Here is a 17,229-nt window from a genome sequence, read left to right on the forward strand (position 1 = left end):
CCTGATTCATCAGTAAAAAAAAATTTGTACAAACCCTTTTTTTTCTGTCTAATATTGGAGCTACATTTCTCTATTTTTTCCCTAAGAAAAATATATTACTGCACGAACTAGTTTCCGCAAAATTATTCCACGTATCTTATACATTGTCGGATTTGGAGCTTTTCCCTTCCATATCCAACTATTCCTGGAAATTTTCCTCTGAAATTTACGTCCTGTAGTCTACAAATGCCAAAACTTCCCGGACACTAGCAACAACTTCCTAAATGATTAGTGTTTTAAAACATTCAAAAGAGAAATTTAATTCAATTAAAATTATAAATATTATAAATTTTAAATATTATAAATTCAAAATATTGGTTTGTTTTCAGTTTTAGTGCTTCAAAAAAACTAGCTTAGACAGTTAGAATCGTAAAGTAATTAAAAGCTATCGAGAATCAAAGTTCATTAGGAAGCAATAGTGATCAGCCCTATGTTGGATTATAAGATCGTATCAGGGGCGTATCAGCTCCACAAGGAAGGTGATATGTTTGGCCATTTCAGGGCGCCTTAAAAGGGTGGAGGGGAGCATCTAAACCCCAAGAAATTACAAAGTCTAAGTTTTTTATATTAAACAACAATCAAATGACCTAAACTTTATTGTTTCTCTTCTGTAGTGCTTAAAGTGCCACATGAGAGATTATTTTCAATGTCCTAATTCCTTTGATTTAAATAACCCCGTCTTTCTGACTGTTAAAAATCTTTTTGCACTTTCTCATTTGGTATTAAAATAGACAGAAACGTTCATGAAGAATAAGAAAGCTATGAATACATCTTAAAATAAAATGTAAAAGATGGAGGACAATGTTGACAAGAACGTTCTCATAGAAAAATGAACTTAAAAATAGAGAAAACTTACGAAAGGAATATGTCATTTGAGTTCTGATATATTTTGGGGATTGGTTTTCCCTATGGATCTATCCAAAGAAAATTGAAATATTAATTCAGCCTTATCTATTCTTAAGAATGTGTTTCTTTCATCACCAGTGACATTTACCCTTTCAGTCCAAGACGGAGCGACATTTAAAGCAATTATTGTCATTGTCGTCGTTTTTACCATTGCTTTGACATCGGTTGTTTGGGTCTATTGTATCTATCGCTCAAAAAACAAAGAATCGTACCAGACAAAATGCTACCACCGGGTCTGAAGCTCCTTTACCTGAATTTACGATGTTTTATCCAGAAATGGTATTTTACTCCTTATGTCTAATGTATTGCTAGTGGTGTTGGTAGTGTTGTTAGTTTTGTTACACTAACCTTTGTTTTATTAATATAAAAGCAATTTTTACCTTGGGACCCTTAAGATAATAAAAATTTTTGCCTTTAGGTATAATAATTTGTTTATATTCATATAGTACAAGGTGCTTATATTATAGTCTTAAGAAAAAAAAATCTGAAAAAAGAAATAAAGGTGGTGGTTCAGGGGCAACGTTCACAAACTTCACGGATCACTTCCCTGTCCCCTCGATTTAGCAAAAAAGCTTGCTTGCTTGGCATTAGTCACACAGAGCATCTAAAACCTTATTACCGTAAAACCTTTATTACCGGCAAGAGGTGCCGTATTATCATGCCTAGTCCCCAGTACACTGCATATCATCATGGCACCGTTTAAGCGAAATAATGAATACGAAATAAAGTTAACCTACATCAAGGATTCTGAGGAGGAGAAATGGTGGCTGCTGCAAAAAAAAATGCGTTGATATCTATTCTAAAAGCAAAAGAAACAAGCCAAAACTGCACATGATCAAGTGCTGTTTTTTTAGTTTTCCCCGGATTCTTTTTTTTTGTTCTGTGATTTTTTTAACCTAGGATTTTTGATAGCCAGCAGTGGGCTTCTGCAGGGGAAACTACCAAAATTGTGAATAAACTTCAGTAAAAAAAAACAAGCACCTCCAATAGCCTAATAAGGACAGTAAGTTGGCTATATTGCTAATCTTAAAGTTATTCACATAATTTTAGAGAGCTTCCATATAAACAGGAATCAATGTAGGATAGGCCTAAAAACTTTAAATTTTGTTTACACATTGCAGGCTTTTCAAAATTTCAAGAAATATCACAGCCGTTGCTGCCAATAAAATGGCATTACGGAGGTGTGTCACGTAAATAAAAACTGATGTCTTTGGGGTATCCTTCCTAACGAAATGGGGTAAACAATTTTGTGAATTTTCTTGTAACAAAAGTTTGCTTTTTTTCACAGTGACAGATTTTAAATTGAAAAATGCACAGAAAAGTGAAAATGGCAGGGGAAAATAGAGCCTAACCCAAAAAATTACAGTGGGAAAATACAATCGCTAATACTAAATTTAGGTTTTTCCTATCATTTTTTGGAATCTTCATCAGTGTTTGGTCACTAATAGCTTGTTCACGCTATCCATTTTTTTGTAGTTATATCTAGTAGTAGTTATATCTAGAAAAAGTATCTATAAAAAGTATCTATATCTATAAAAAGTAGTTATATCTAGTCTTTATTTATTCTGGGCCACATTCGAAATATATTGGTAGTTTTTAATTTTCTTAATGGTACTTTTTTTTAAAACCAGTGCCTACTACCATTTTTCTCAATTTCTTTTCATTTTCTGCCCTTCTGATTTATTGGTTCAGACAGATATCTGACACTCAACTCTTTACATTTTCTAAAGAAGTGGGTAGTCTTCATGTGTTCTAAAAGATGAGAATGCTAGATAGTTGCCACCTCAGCAATTATGAAAAATTACATCTCCCCAATACTGAATTTTTTTTTCTTTTTTTAGCTTTAGACCCTCCATAACAAAAAAATAGCTTTTACCAAAGCTGAAAATAGTTTAATTCTTAGTAACACTTTTTTACAATTTTCCTTGTTCCGTGGGAATACACTATATGCAAGCTAAAAAAAGAATCAAGGCAGTTTGAATTTTGAAGGTACCCAAATAATTTTCACCTTCTTTCCTCCCCAAGAGAAAGTAATTAGTGATGTCTTTGTCTTCGGTTATAATTACCGAAGTTTTGCCAAAGTTTAATTTTGTTTCATAATAGATTCCCACTCCCCTCCCCTTCCTTTTTTGCAAAGCCTAACCATACAAATTGGGTTTTGTAGTAAAAATAACTAAAGCGCGTTTCAAAACCAAATTTTGAAGATTTTGAAGACATGAGGACTAGGTTTGGAAAAAATGCATCGGATTTCATGTACATCAGTTGTTTTTATTAGCCCATGGGTTATTTCTTTATATCAAATATCTATTTTTCACAATTATTGAGATAATGTGCACAAAGGCCCTGAGATAGGATGTTGTCTGGAAAAGGGGAGGGAAAAATGAAAAAGGAAACAAATGGTAAACTACTGTTAATATGAACATGAATAAGCTCTACGCTTGTCGGTTCTGTAGGGGCATACACTACTATGGCTGAGACCTTGCGCTTTTTAGTCCCAATTGAGCCATTAGCATTCTATGACTAAGACCTCCCCAGTTTCAGCAAGATTTAGAGATTTTGTTGTTCATTAAAAGCCCTAATACCCATCTATGCACCTCAGCTTTCCGGCCTGATTAAATAATTTCTACATCACCTAATTTCATGTTTTCTATTCCTGGGTTGTGATCCGTCCATGGAGATGCAAATGTTCAGCTAGAGCTTACCTCTTATTTTGCTAATATAGGGAAGGCAATTGCTTCCTCTGCAAGCTTTGCAACTTCTCGTTGTGATTTCAGAGGCTATCTTGGACCCTCATGTTTAAAGTGGATGGTCTTGAATTCTCTTTCTGAATTCAAGGTAGCTCGTATCATGAATGCTCTTAAAGGATCATCCTCTTCAGGACCAGAAAAAATTCCCACAAGGGTTATCCGTGCCATTCTGCCTGCTATTCTGTCACTATTGATTAAGCTTGTCACTCTATCTTTCGAGAAAGGAATTTTCCCGGAATCTCTCAAGGGAGCTAAGGTTAGAGTGCTGTATAAAGGTGGTTCTCGGATTGATTCTGCTAATTATAGGTCAATTTCTCTCCTATCTGTTTTCAGCAAAATTTTTGAGATGGCTATTCTATCCAGGCTTCTTAGTTTTCTGGATGCAAAAGAAATTTTGCATGATTTCCAGTTTGGATTCCGAGCGGGTCACTCTACGGAGCATGCTCGCGCAGCTTTCTCAAATTTCATTCATTCGGCAATAGATTCTGGTCATATCCCGGCAGCTTTATTTTTGGATGTTCGTAAAGCTTTTGACTCCTTGACTCATCGGATTCTTCTTTCGAAACTATCGCATATTGTTATAAGATCAAACGCTTTTTCTTGGTCTGATTCATATCTTTCTGGTAGGCTTATTTCAATTGATCCACTTTTCCGGAGCCCTTCTGAAGTATATTATGGCGTTCCTCAGGGATCTGTTCTTGGTCCCATTTTATTTCTGATTTATTTTAATGATCTGAATTCGGCGTTAAAAAACACCAGGCCTCTGGTATGCTGCAAGCTGTGTCATCTTGATGTTCAGTCGTGTTCCAATACTACTTCTAATGAAGATTTTCTTGTTGCTTGTGCTGATGATACCTCTCTTGGGACCCTTGGGAAGACGGAATGTGATATCAAGTCTAACCTTGTGGCACTATTCGAGAGAGTTATTTCATGGTTTAATTCGAATTACTTGGCCTTGAATGTTGGTAAGTCACATTTTCTTATTTTTTCTGGAATTGGTATAGCTTTCCCTCAGCTTAAACACCTTCAGGTGTCACAAGGCTCCTCATGTAGACCATAGAATCGGGTGGTCCGGTTTCTTGGTAACCTGCTTGATGAGAACCTTTCATCCAGAAACCCTATAGCCATGATTAGGGTTAAGGTTTCACGGAGTTTGGGTATCATTAGAAGACTTAGACACACATTTCCTGGTTCGACGAACCACAAAACAATCTGAAAATCCAGATGGATCATGGTATGGGAGTTGGATACACTGAGATCTTTTAAAAAGAACATTAGCAAACATACGTACAGCAAATTGATGGGCTCCCATAACCTTAGCCTCTTCCACTACTACATTATGGTTAAGACTATCAGAAGCCTTCACTATATCAGCAAATAATGCATCAACACAAGCCCCATTTTTTTTAAGGATGCTATCTAACAAAGCAACCGAATAATGAACAGTACTATATCCGGGTCTAAATCCAAATTGTTGGGAATCTATGTTATCTTTTATGTCCTCAAATAAACAATAAAAAATAAAACTTTCAAACACTTTTGAAAGAGCCGGTGTTTTTTAAATCGGCCTCATATCAGTAATATCCTTCGGGCCCTTACATTTGGGGATTGGGGTATATTATATACAATTGTATTTATGTTGTATCAGATCCCGAATATCTTGAGTAGTCCATGGTTTTTCATTAGATTTCACATATTTTGTTTTTGTGGGAAAATTTCAGGGTATTTTTCGAGCAGTTCCCAACAAAATAAACGTGCCATTTCGCCACCATCAGACAATGAGAGGATATCATGCTAGTCACGATTTTTGAGCCATTTCTTGTAGAGATTTACTAGCTCAGGGATATACGGCCTGTACACCACACTATTTTTGTCCATTTGGGATAAAATGATTAGGTACCCAAGCAACACACAGCTGGTCACTCATATCTAGTGGGGGTCATGTAACTGGGTTAGTATAATATTCCGTACAGTTTCTAAAGATGAGACCTAACATGCGGTCACCTCTTGTTGGCACATTAACAATCTGCTTAAGTGACCGTGAATTGCTTATCCATTTGAGATCCAAGTCATTAATGTCACCAGTCATTATGATACCAGCGTTAGGATACAAGGATCGTACATTGTCAGTGCAATTCAATAAGTAATTCACAAGGTCTTTACAACAAGGGCCACGGGGTGGATAATAAACAAAACATATCACCATTGATGCCACTTCCTTAGGTAGCCTATTAGACCTGCATCACAACCATAAGATTTTGAAACCGTGTTTATTTGGTATACTGTTGAAATTGAGAACTCTATTTCTTATAGATGATCGACAAATAATACTAACACCACCACCTTGTATTACTGTAATATCATCGGGTGTCATTCTTGGTTTAAAATAGGTATCATATCCATCAAATGCAACATACTCTTCAGTCGCAGACCACTATTCACAGATACAAGCAACATCAATAAGTTTATTTTTCAACCATAGTTCGACCTCTTCTATTTTGTTCATAAGTGACCGGACAAGTGACACTAGTATTTTCGGAAAGGAATAAGGATGAATTAAGGGCTTTACACTGCGGTATTGACTTAGCTTGCCAGCACACTGAATCGGTTCCAAGTTGGAAAACACGGTTTGAATGGTGGGTGAATCTTTGATTTCTTTAAAATTCCAACTTCGTTGTTTGTTTGGACCGGACAAATTGTCGAAAGGCTGTCGAATTGTCGAAAGGCTACTGTTGGTTCTTGCTTGTTTTTCCAAGGTTTCAAGAGGGGAGTCTGATATGATGGACGAAGGATGTTCATTGGCTGATTTAAGACAGGCGGTATGAGATTCCAACTCATTAGAGGGACTGGATATGCCTGTCTTTGGCAGCCCTGCATCAAGTTTTTGGCACCAGTTTTTGGACTTTGCAATTCAGTCTTAAAAACTAGCTTCTCTGGAAAGTCAGATTTACATTAGGACAACAATTCATGAAACAAAATCCATGAACAAACTTTTTACACAGAGATTTGTGTGGCAGAAGACAACACCCTTCATGACAGCTACCTTTAAAAAAAAATCCAGCAAATATGAAGTAACGTGCAATTCTCCCCCTTTCTGCAGCCTCCACTAATTTGAAACGCTGGTTTAAGCACTTTTCACAAGTAAAAAGAAAGAATCATTATGAGGGCTTCTGCAGAGCAAGAACTGTGTCTGCATCAATAGCGTCAAAGGCCGCATGATGCGGTGTAAGCATTGTTGACAATGAAACGAGTGGCTATCTTTAGTCGTTCCGTCATATATGAGATAACTCAAATCAGAACCTGGACAGTCTTTTCTTTCCACCGTTACATTTTCTACGGCAGCCAAAAGTCTTGGTGCTATGCCAGGAGCCGCTGGTGATTTGTCAACACGTTTTCACTCGGGAAAATAATATTCGTTTTAAACTGATCATGGTTCTTCTCGTTATTATTTGGCTGTCTTGGACTGTAAGTTTTTGACTTCAATTCAGTCAGGATATAGTTTTTCGGAGAACCTTTTTGCGCACAAATTACGCAAACAAAGGTCTTCTTCAAGTCATTTGAGTACTTAGTATTTCCGCAACTAAAATGAGACAATTTATTGTATTTAATACACTGCATGTCACTTGTTTTGCTGGTTATTCTTTTTGAGCAGATGCCGCAATATTCTGGATCCTTAATAGATTATAATACTATGCACAATGAGTTCAGTTGAGTTCAATGCTCTAAGTTAATTAAATCTCTTAGTCCAAGTCTCCGCAGTTAATAAATCACTAAATCCTGAGGGAAGTTATAATAAGTAGCCGAAATGTCAATAGCAAGTAAAACAATAATCTGATCATAAATGTTTCTGGGAAAATCACACAGGTTGAATCTTACTTTATTAAAAGGTTATTTTTTTTGAAAAGAAAGAATAGTAAAAGTCTAGGACACAAATCAAACAGTCCTGAATGTAGAAAATCAAATAAACAAGAGCTAAGAGCTTATATGGCAATTCTGACTAGGTCGGAATAGCCAAGAGATCATATGGCATGAACTCTAGCAAAATTCTAAGAATCAATAGACTGATTTAAAAAGTAAATCAGAGGCTTAATGCCGGGCGGGATTTAAAATAAGAGCTCTGAGACACGAGGTCCTTCTATATATCAAAATTCATTAAGATCCGATCTCCCACTCGTAAGTTATACATACCTCATTTTTTCAAATTTTTTCTCTCCCTTCAGCCCCCCAGATGGTCGAATTGGGAAAAACGACTTTATTAAGTCAATTAGTGCCGGTCCCTGACACGCCAACCAATTTTCATCGTCCTAACATGTCCAGAAGCACCAAACTCGAAAAAGGCCGGACCTCCCACTAACTCCTCCAAAGAGAGCAGATCCAGTCCGGTTACATCAATCGCGTATCTACGAAATTCACTTATTTTACCCACCAAGTTTCATCCCGATCTCTCCACTCTAAGTGTTTCCCAAGATTTCCGGTTTCCCCCTCCAACTCCCCCCAATGTCACCAAAACTAGTCGAGATTTAAAATAAGAGCTCTGAGAAATGAGTTCCTCCTAATTATCAAATAGCCCCCCCCCACAACTCCCCAAAGAGAGCAGATCCATTCTAATTATGTCAACCACGTATCTAGAACTTGGTCTTATTCTTCCAATCAAGCTTCATTCTGATCTCTCCTCTCTAAGCGTTTTCCAAGATTTCCATTTTCCAAAATTTCGGTTTCCCCCTCCAATCTCCATGTCCCATATCCGATTTGAATTGAAAATGGAGCATCTGAGACATAAGATATTTCTATATTTTCAAGTTCATCAAGATCTGATCACCCATTCGTAAGATAAAGATAACTCAATTTTCACGCTTTCCATGATTTCCGGTTCCCCTTTTAACTGTGTCAATGTCACCGGATCTGTTCGGGATTTAAAATAAGAGTTCTGAAGCACAATATCCATCTAAATATTAAATTCCATTAAGATCTGATCACCCGTTCGTAAGTTAAAAACACCTCCTTTTTTCTAATTTTTCCAAACTACCCCCCCCCCCCCAAAAGAGAGCGGATACGGTTCAGTTATTTCAGTCACGTATCTTGGACTTGTGCTTATTCTTCCCACCTAGTTTCATCCTGATCTTTCCACTTTAAGCCTTTTCCAAGATTTCTTGTCTTCCCCAGCTTCCCCCAATGACACTGGATCTGGTCGGGATTTAAAATAAGAGATCTGAGTTACAAGATCCTTCTAAATATGAAATTTCATCAAGATCTGATCACTCCTTCGTAAGTTAAAAATACCTAATTTTTCAAAATTAACCTTCCCCCAAACACCCCCAAAGAAAGCGGATCTGTTCCAGTTATATCAGTCACGTATCTAGGAATTGTGTTTATTTTCCCCACCAAGTTTCATCCTGATCCCTCCACTCTAAGCGTTTTCTGATCACCCGTTCCTGAGTTAAAAAATACCTCATTTTTTCTAATATTTCCGAATCAACCATCCCCCAACTCCCCCCCCCCAGATAGTCGAATCAGGGAAACAACTATTTCTAATCTAATTTGGTCCGGTCCCTGACACGCCCGCTAAATTTCATCGTCCTAGCTTATCTGGAAGTGCCTAAACCAGCAAAGCCGGGACCGACAGACCGACATAATTTGCGATCGCTATATGTAACTTGGTAAATACCAAGTATGATAAAAATAATCAAATCATTGGAAAATGGTTGGTCAAAATGTATGGCAGTACTTTCAAACTTTTAGGAAAATTCTTTTTTTAGAGTCATTTAAATTTCTGTTGTTTTAACTAAACGTTTTTGCACTGGTCTAGGGAAATTCCACACATATTAACTTGTTTACTTCAATTCAAAACCTTGAACTTTGTAATGAAACTTTTCTCCTGAAAGAAAAAACATGATTTGAAAAAATTTAACTTAACGTAGATATTTGATGTGGCTTCTTTCTTTCAGCCAGAAAATTTTGCTTCATCTCTCAACAGTAGGTTCTCACGTGTACATACAAGAAAACCCGTTGTTTTGGCCTCTAAGAGCATTACACAAGTACTTTCAAAGCACAATGTACTATATATCAGTCTAGCTTGAGGTCCATACTTTCTGTGTAAAACTAACAAAGGTTAGACTCCACTTTTTTGTGATAAACTGGAATTGTTGCCAAGAAAAAAAAAAGGCAAAAGCCAAAACACTGGTTCCTTAACATTACTAACTTAGTCCTTGATTCTCAAAGCATTGAGTTAAAAAAAAAAACATTTTATAATCTTAAATTTTTTAATATTTAATATAGTAGGTTGATACTTTTAAATAATGATAGAAGTATGAAAAGATAGGGGAAATATCTCCCCTTGTAAATTTTTGTTTTAGTTTCTATTTGGTTAAAACTCACTTTTTTAGTTTTAATTCGTTTGTTGTATCAAATTAAGGTTTATCCTAATATGGGATGCTTTTCCCTTATTCCCTTAATATATTTATTTTCAATGTCAATGTTTACATAACAATGTCCTTAGAATTATAAATATTCGTTGAAAGTGTGCCACTCAATAGAATCTTTTCTTGTGTCTGTTTATGTGTCTGAGCGAGGGTTCGAAAATGCCGTGAATACATGTTTTAAATATTATTTGTGCTTTTATACGAGGGGTTCTTTGAGTACGTTTCGTCCAGACAGCAAGCTCCTGTTCCGGGTTGTTTATTGGGCTCTTGTTCCCGTCTCCTGTTCCCATTCTTTGCTAATAAGCACACGAAAAGGATATTTCCATTTAGAATCAAAACGTTTTTATAATAACTAGGAAGCTGCCAAAACTCAGTACCAGCATTTTATATATTCATTTTATATATATTTTTGACTAATATTTGAGCTACATTTCCATTTTTCCTCCCTAAGAAAAAATCTATTACAGCACAAACTAGTTTCCCCAAACTGATTTCACGCATCTTCTACATTGTCAGATTTAGAACTAATATCCATATCTAACTATTCCTGGAGAGTTCCTCTTAAATTTACATCCTGTAGTCTATCAATGCCAAAACTTCCCGGACGATAGCAACAACTTCCTAAATCTTTAGTGTTTTAAAACATTCAAAATCAGAAATTTAATCCAATAAAATTGTAAATATTTCAAAATATTAGTCTGTTTTCAGTTTTAGTGCTTCAAAAAAACCCTAGTTTCAACAGTTTGTATCGCAAGGTAATAAAAAGCAATCGAAAATCAAAATTCATTAGGAACCAATAATGATCAGCCCTATGTTGGATTATGAGTTAGTATCAGGGGTGTATCAGCTCCAAAAGGAAGGTGAAATGTTTGGCAATTTCAGGGCACCTCAAAAGGGGGTGGAGAGGATCTAAACCCAAAAAATTACTAAGTTCAAGTTTTTTATATTAAACAACAATCAAATGATCTAAATTGTATTGTTTCTCTTCTGTGGTGCTTAAAGTGCCACATAACCGATTATTTTCAATGTTCTGATTTCTTTGATTCAGACAACTCCATCTTTCTGACCGTTGAAAATCTTTTCGCACTAATAATAGAGAAAATTTACGAAAGGAATACGTAATTTGAGTTCTAAAATATTTTGCGGATTGGTTTTCCTTTTGGATATATCCGAAGAAAATCGAAAAGATTAATTCCGTTCTATCTATTCTTAAAACTTTGTTTCTTTCAGCACCACTGAAATTTGGCCTTTCAGTCCAAGACGGAGCGATAATTGCGGTAATTATTGTCCTTGTCGTCGTTTTAGCCATTGTTTTAACATCGGTTGTTTGGGTCTATTGTATCTATCGCTCCAAAAAACAAAGGACCGTACCCAAAGAAACGCTACCACCGGGTCTGAAGCTCCTTTACTTGATTTTACGATGTTCTATCCTGAAATGGTATTTTATTCCTTATGTCTAATGTAAAGCTACTGTTTTTACATTAACCATTGTTAGTGGAGCAACACCATTAGTGCTTAGGTACCAACGACATTAATATAGAACAATTTTCGCCCTCGAACCCTTAAGGTATAACTCTGAAGATGATAACAATAACTGCCTTAAGGTATAATAATGTGCTTATATTCATATAGTACAAGATGCTTATATTATAGTCTTTAAAAAAATCTGAAAAAAGAAACATTAGAAAAAACGCGTTGAGATCTATTCTAATAGCAAAAGAAAAAAGACAAAACTGCACATGATCAAGTACTATTTTTCAATTTTTCCTCAGTTTCTTGTTTTTGTTCTGAGAACAGCAAAATATCGGCAAACAAGTTTCCTCTAGTTTTAAACAATCTTCTTTTTTTTAATTCGTATTTCATATTTTAATTCTTAACAAAACTACGTATATCTGGTAATAATTATTTAAAGCTTCATAAAGCATGAGGCACGTCACCAGCAAAGTTCTAGTGCAAAATAAATCATTAAGAACATTTCAAGCAGTACAGCAGAAATTATACAGAAGCTATGAGTGCGTCTTAAGCCTAATAACAATTTAAAATTTGTCATTGATAAATCGTTTATTATTAATTTGAAAATTTCGAATACAGCCATTTGTAAATCACTTTAAGATAGCGTGCCACCGATCAATTTAGATAGCACAACGAACAACATTGGACGTGAAAAAAAGCATATGAAAAAAAAAAAATCACTTTCAAATAATAAGCCCAAACTAAGTGAGAGCATCCTAGCCTAACATTTAATATTAGAAGTCAAGTACGGGTGGAAAACCATTTTAATAGTAACAAGGAAATGATTTTATCAGGAAGTAACCAATTCCCTGATACGCATCAATTGTTGACAAAAACCCCAGTCATCTATAAATCATTTGTAGATAGTGTGCTGTCTATTACTGTGGATAGCACAGCAAACAACAATGGACATGAAAAAACCTCCATCAAATTAGGAGACAGAAGGAAAATAAAACTTTAAATAATAAGCCCAAAACTGAATGAATGCATACTAACTTAATATTGCAATAGAAGATCTCATATGCTAGTACAAAACGGCTTTGATTTTTAATAGGAACAAGGGAATGACTTTCCCAGGAAGCAATCAGTTCCCCGGGATTTATATGTCTTTATAACAACCTTATCAATCTACTCTCTAAAGCCTAAAAGATATACTATACATTTTATCACTATTAAATTCTAACCAGTTAGTCAAAAATCACATTTACTGAAAATATATTTTTTCTATTCTCTTCCATATTTTCAGTTATATATTTTAGAGGATATTTTGTTCGATTGCTAAACTTTATGTGAAGATGATTCTACATTTTTCCGATTAGTAATTTATTCTTTACTTTCCCAACAGTCTTGAAAACAGAATGCAGAAAATTGAATGTGAATCCTTTGATTAAGTATACCACAAACAGGATGCAGTAGCTGTTTTTACAGGGCTGTATCGATCATTTTATTTCTCAGTTTCACTTTTTTGGTGATTTTGGACAGTATTATTTTTTGTACTTGCCACCCTTTTTGGAATAGCCTCTTTTGATGAATGAACAATCAAGAATATTAAACAAAAATAGTTGGAAGAAAAAAAATATTTGATATAATGTGTAATATCCTTAAATTAATACCAGAGTTTTATTTCAAAGAAAGGAGTCGGAAACTTTCACTTTGGGATTTCTCTATCAATAGCCAATTTGGCTGAACATTCAACCTATGAATGATTTAAATAAAAAAAACTAAGTTTTTTAGCTGAAAGTAAGGAGCGACATTAAAACTTAAAACGAACAGAAATTACTCCGTATATGAAATGAGTTGTCCCCTCCGCAATCCCTCGCTCTTTACGCTAAAGCTTTTGATTGTTTTAAAAAGTAGAATTGTGGCAAAGAGTCAAACTTTAGCGTAAAGAGCGAGGGATTGTGGAGGGGACAACTCATTTCATATGCGGAGTAATTTCTGTTCGTTTTAAGTTTTAATGTCGCTCCTTACTTTCAGCTAAAAAACTTTTTTTTTTATTTAAATTTCTGAACGTTTTTGAATTAATGCATGTTTGGTTTTGGCTCTCCGCACATAAATTATTAAAATAAAATTTGTATATTAATTCTTTTTTTGGCTAAATGGCTTTCTCTTAGTTTTGATCAGACGATTTTGAGAAATAAGGGGTGGAGAAGGAGGCCTAGTTGCCCTCCAATTTTTTGGTCACTTAAAAAGGCAACTAGAACTTTTAATTTTTAATGAACGTTTTTATTAGTAAAAAATATACGTAACTTAAGAATCAACTTACATAACAAACTTTCATAACCTTATATTTTTATTATGTATACGAGGGGGTTTGTACCCTCGTTAATACCTCGCTCTTTACACTAAATCGTAAGTTTTGTCCCAATTCTTTAAGAATGACCCCTGAATCAGAAAGGCCGTAGAATAAATAGTTGAAATTACTAAAAATACTTTAGCATAAAGAGCAAGGTATTTATCTCCTCCTAAATACCTCGCTCTTTATGCTAAAGTATTTTTAGAACCCCTCATATGCGTAATAATTTCTGTTCGTTTTAAGTTTCAATACTACTTCTTACTTTCATTTGAAAAAACGTTTTCATGTTTATTTTTCATTGTTTTCTTATAGTAATGCTAGAGAATCCTGCGCCCTTGTCATTGAATTTTTCTTCCCCCATGACAGATTCCTCCAAGGAAAGATCCTTCAACATAGCCCCCCCCCCCCAAACAAAATAAATTCCCCCTGAAAACGTCTGTACACTTCTCAATAACCATTACTATATGTAAACACTGGTCAAAGTTTGTAACTTGCAGCCCCTCCCCCAGGGATTGTGGGGGAGTAAGTCATCCCCAAAGACATAGTTATTATGGTTTTCGACTATGCTGAACAAAATGGCTATCTCAAAATTTTGATCCGTTGACTTTGGGGAAAAAATGAGCGTGGGAGGGGGCCTAGATGCCCTCCAATTTTTTTGGTCACTTAAAAAGGGCACTAGGACTTTTCATTTCCGTTAGAATGAGCCCTCTTGCGACATTCTAGGACCACTTGGTCGATACGATGACCCCTGGGAAAAAACAAACAAAAAACAAACAAATAAACACGCACCCGTGATTTGTCTTCTGGCAAAAAATACAAAATTCCACATTTTTGTAGATATGAGCTTGAAACTTCTACAGTAGGGTTTTCTGATACGCTGAATCTGATGGTGTCATTTTCGTTAAGATCATACGACTTTTAGGGGGTGTTTTCCCCTATTTTCCTAAATAAGGCAAATTTTCTCAGGCTCGTAACTTTTTATGAGTAAGACTAAACTTGATGAAACTTATATATTTAAAATCAGCATTAAAATACGATTCTTTTGATGTAGCTATTGATATCAAAGTTCAATTTTTTAGAGTTTTGGTTACTATTGAGCCGGGTCGCTCCTTACTACAGTTCGTTACCACGAACTGTTTGAAAATTCAGTCCTTTTATTAAGTCTAAAAAAACATGGTGCGTTAGCTGTTTCCACAGAGATTTGTTGATTATTTTATTTCCTGATTTTGCTTTTCAGTGATTTTGGCGAATGTAATTTTTTGTACTCACAGCCCTTTTTTCAATAGCCTGTTTTTTTTATACCGCAGAATATCCTTAAATTAAGACCAGAGTTAATGGAAACACTTTCATTTCAAAAGAAATGAAATTTCATTTCATTTCTAAAAAAACTTTCATTTCAAAGAAAAAAATTGAAAATGTTTCAGTCAAGATTTCCCTACAAATAAAGAAAAAAATAGAGTTGAAAAAATAAAGTTCAAGTTAGAACATTTGAATTTCTTTTGGCACATCTTCACCTGGTTCAAACATCACATCACTATAATACGAGCCAATTCAAGCCAATTCTGAATCCTGAAAAATAAACAGCTTCAATTAATTAGTTTATCTTTTTCTAAGAGAAAGACAATTTATGCATTGCTTTAATTGCGTATGAGACACTTTACTAATTGTATAACACAGTTAACAAACAAAACCCAATTGTCATGTAAATTGTATCAATTAGCTAGTGAGTTTTATTGGCACCAACTGGATTTTCAAATTACCACCCAGGTCTTATTTGAGAATTCTGTAAATTTAAAATTAGAATTAATCAAAAAAATATAATTGAACTTATATTTACTAAAAATTAGGACCTGACCGATATATCGACCGACCAATATTATTGGGCTGATATGAGGGTCAGTGTCATTATCGGATATCGGTAAGAGATAATCGGTTATCGGCCGTTTTTTTTTATCCGTAACTTGTCCAGAAGACGGCATCAGATTTCCTCAGGTAATTTTTGCCCGTCTAGTCTTGGGGGGCGGAGCCACCAGCTAAGTCTGCCCACGGTTGAGAGAACAGCAGAGGTGGGGTGAGTCAAATGAAGTCAAAATATATTTGTTGTCAATACACACCCGGTGCAGAAATGTTCTAAATGTATGGTGACTTCAAGAACGTACATCTTCTATTAAAACAACTAAAAAGAATACAATAAACCATACAATTCTGTTTGATGCATGTTCCCTTGCGTGGGTGAAAGATCCAAGGTTCAATCGGTTAAAACCAAAATGTCGAGTCAAGGGCACAGTTAAAGGAGAGAGGGGATGTTGTAAGGGGGAAGGAAGAGTTCCAAAGTGTCACCATCACGTTTCAAAACCTTGGAAGATTTACCTATTTACCTTCGAAATTTAGCTCGTGTGTCTGCATTTGTCAGCATACTTGACGATTTTGTCAACATATTCCTTAAATCACTCCTCAAAACTTAAACTCTAGCTCTACCCTTGCATCCAATGGTATTGAGTCCCTGGTATTGAGTCGTTTGCGGTCAGTTGACCAAACTGTTACCATAAAATCCAAAGGAATTTGACAACCGGTTGCATTAACAATCTTAGTTTTATATTATCCCAACTGGGTTTGGAGAACTATGCTCCAACCATGAATAGCATATTGTGCACAAAGGAAAAAACCTTTTACTTTTTCTTAACTGGAACCTAGTAAACAGCGAACATACATTAATGATGGCTGTGCTTCCGAAAATACCCTTTTAACATAAACTGTATCCCCTGTTTGAGATGGGCTTTCTGTCTATTTTAGCCCTTCCTCATACATTTCTTCAATATTTACGTCCTGTACCCCTCCCTTTTTTGTTCTTGTGTTTGATTCTTCGCGTCTTTTTCCAATGATTTGTCCAAATTTTGCTTATCTTGCTCCTGTATTGATCCTGTGTTTGCTCCTGCATTTCCGTGCAGGATTTGAATTTCAGATTCCATGCTAGGCAGAAAAACGTTTGATCTTACATTAAGTTCAAATATTAGTAAGTCCTCTTTTCTTAGTTTCAATTATTAGGTGTTGACAGCGGTATGATGTCCTAATAACTGTTAGTGGTTTCATGATGAAAAGTAGACAGTTCAATGACAAGTGTTGGTTTTGTTATTATGGAAGGATTGTGTTCTTGAATAGGTGTTGGAACAATGGTCCTAATTATCAGACTAACATCCTTTTCATAACTTAACTCCCTCTCTAAAGTTAGTGCTCATGCATGGACTTCACTATCAATTAAATTTAAAAAAATAAGAGTTTTTTTTTAACTGCAAGTAAGGAGCGACATTAA

At 35.3% G+C, this 17,229-nt stretch overlaps 1 protein-coding gene across 2 annotated transcripts in view; it reads right to left on the reverse strand.

Moving 5' to 3' along the window:
- Nucleotides 1-14,335: 14,335 nt before the first annotated feature.
- The window catches only part of LOC136026314 (myosin-9-like), a 62,114-nt gene continuing 59,220 nt past the window's right edge, over nt 14,336-17,229 (reverse strand). For both annotated transcript variants that reach the window (XM_065702735.1, XM_065702736.1), the window contains exon 9: nt 14,336-15,488. The gene's annotated coding sequence lies outside the window, so the exon portion shown is untranslated. The remainder of the gene's footprint in view (nt 15,489-17,229) is intronic.

Source organism: Artemia franciscana, chromosome 4 (genome assembly GCF_032884065.1).
Source record: "Artemia franciscana chromosome 4, ASM3288406v1, whole genome shotgun sequence".
Classification (NCBI taxonomy): Eukaryota; Metazoa; Arthropoda; class Branchiopoda; order Anostraca; family Artemiidae; genus Artemia; species Artemia franciscana.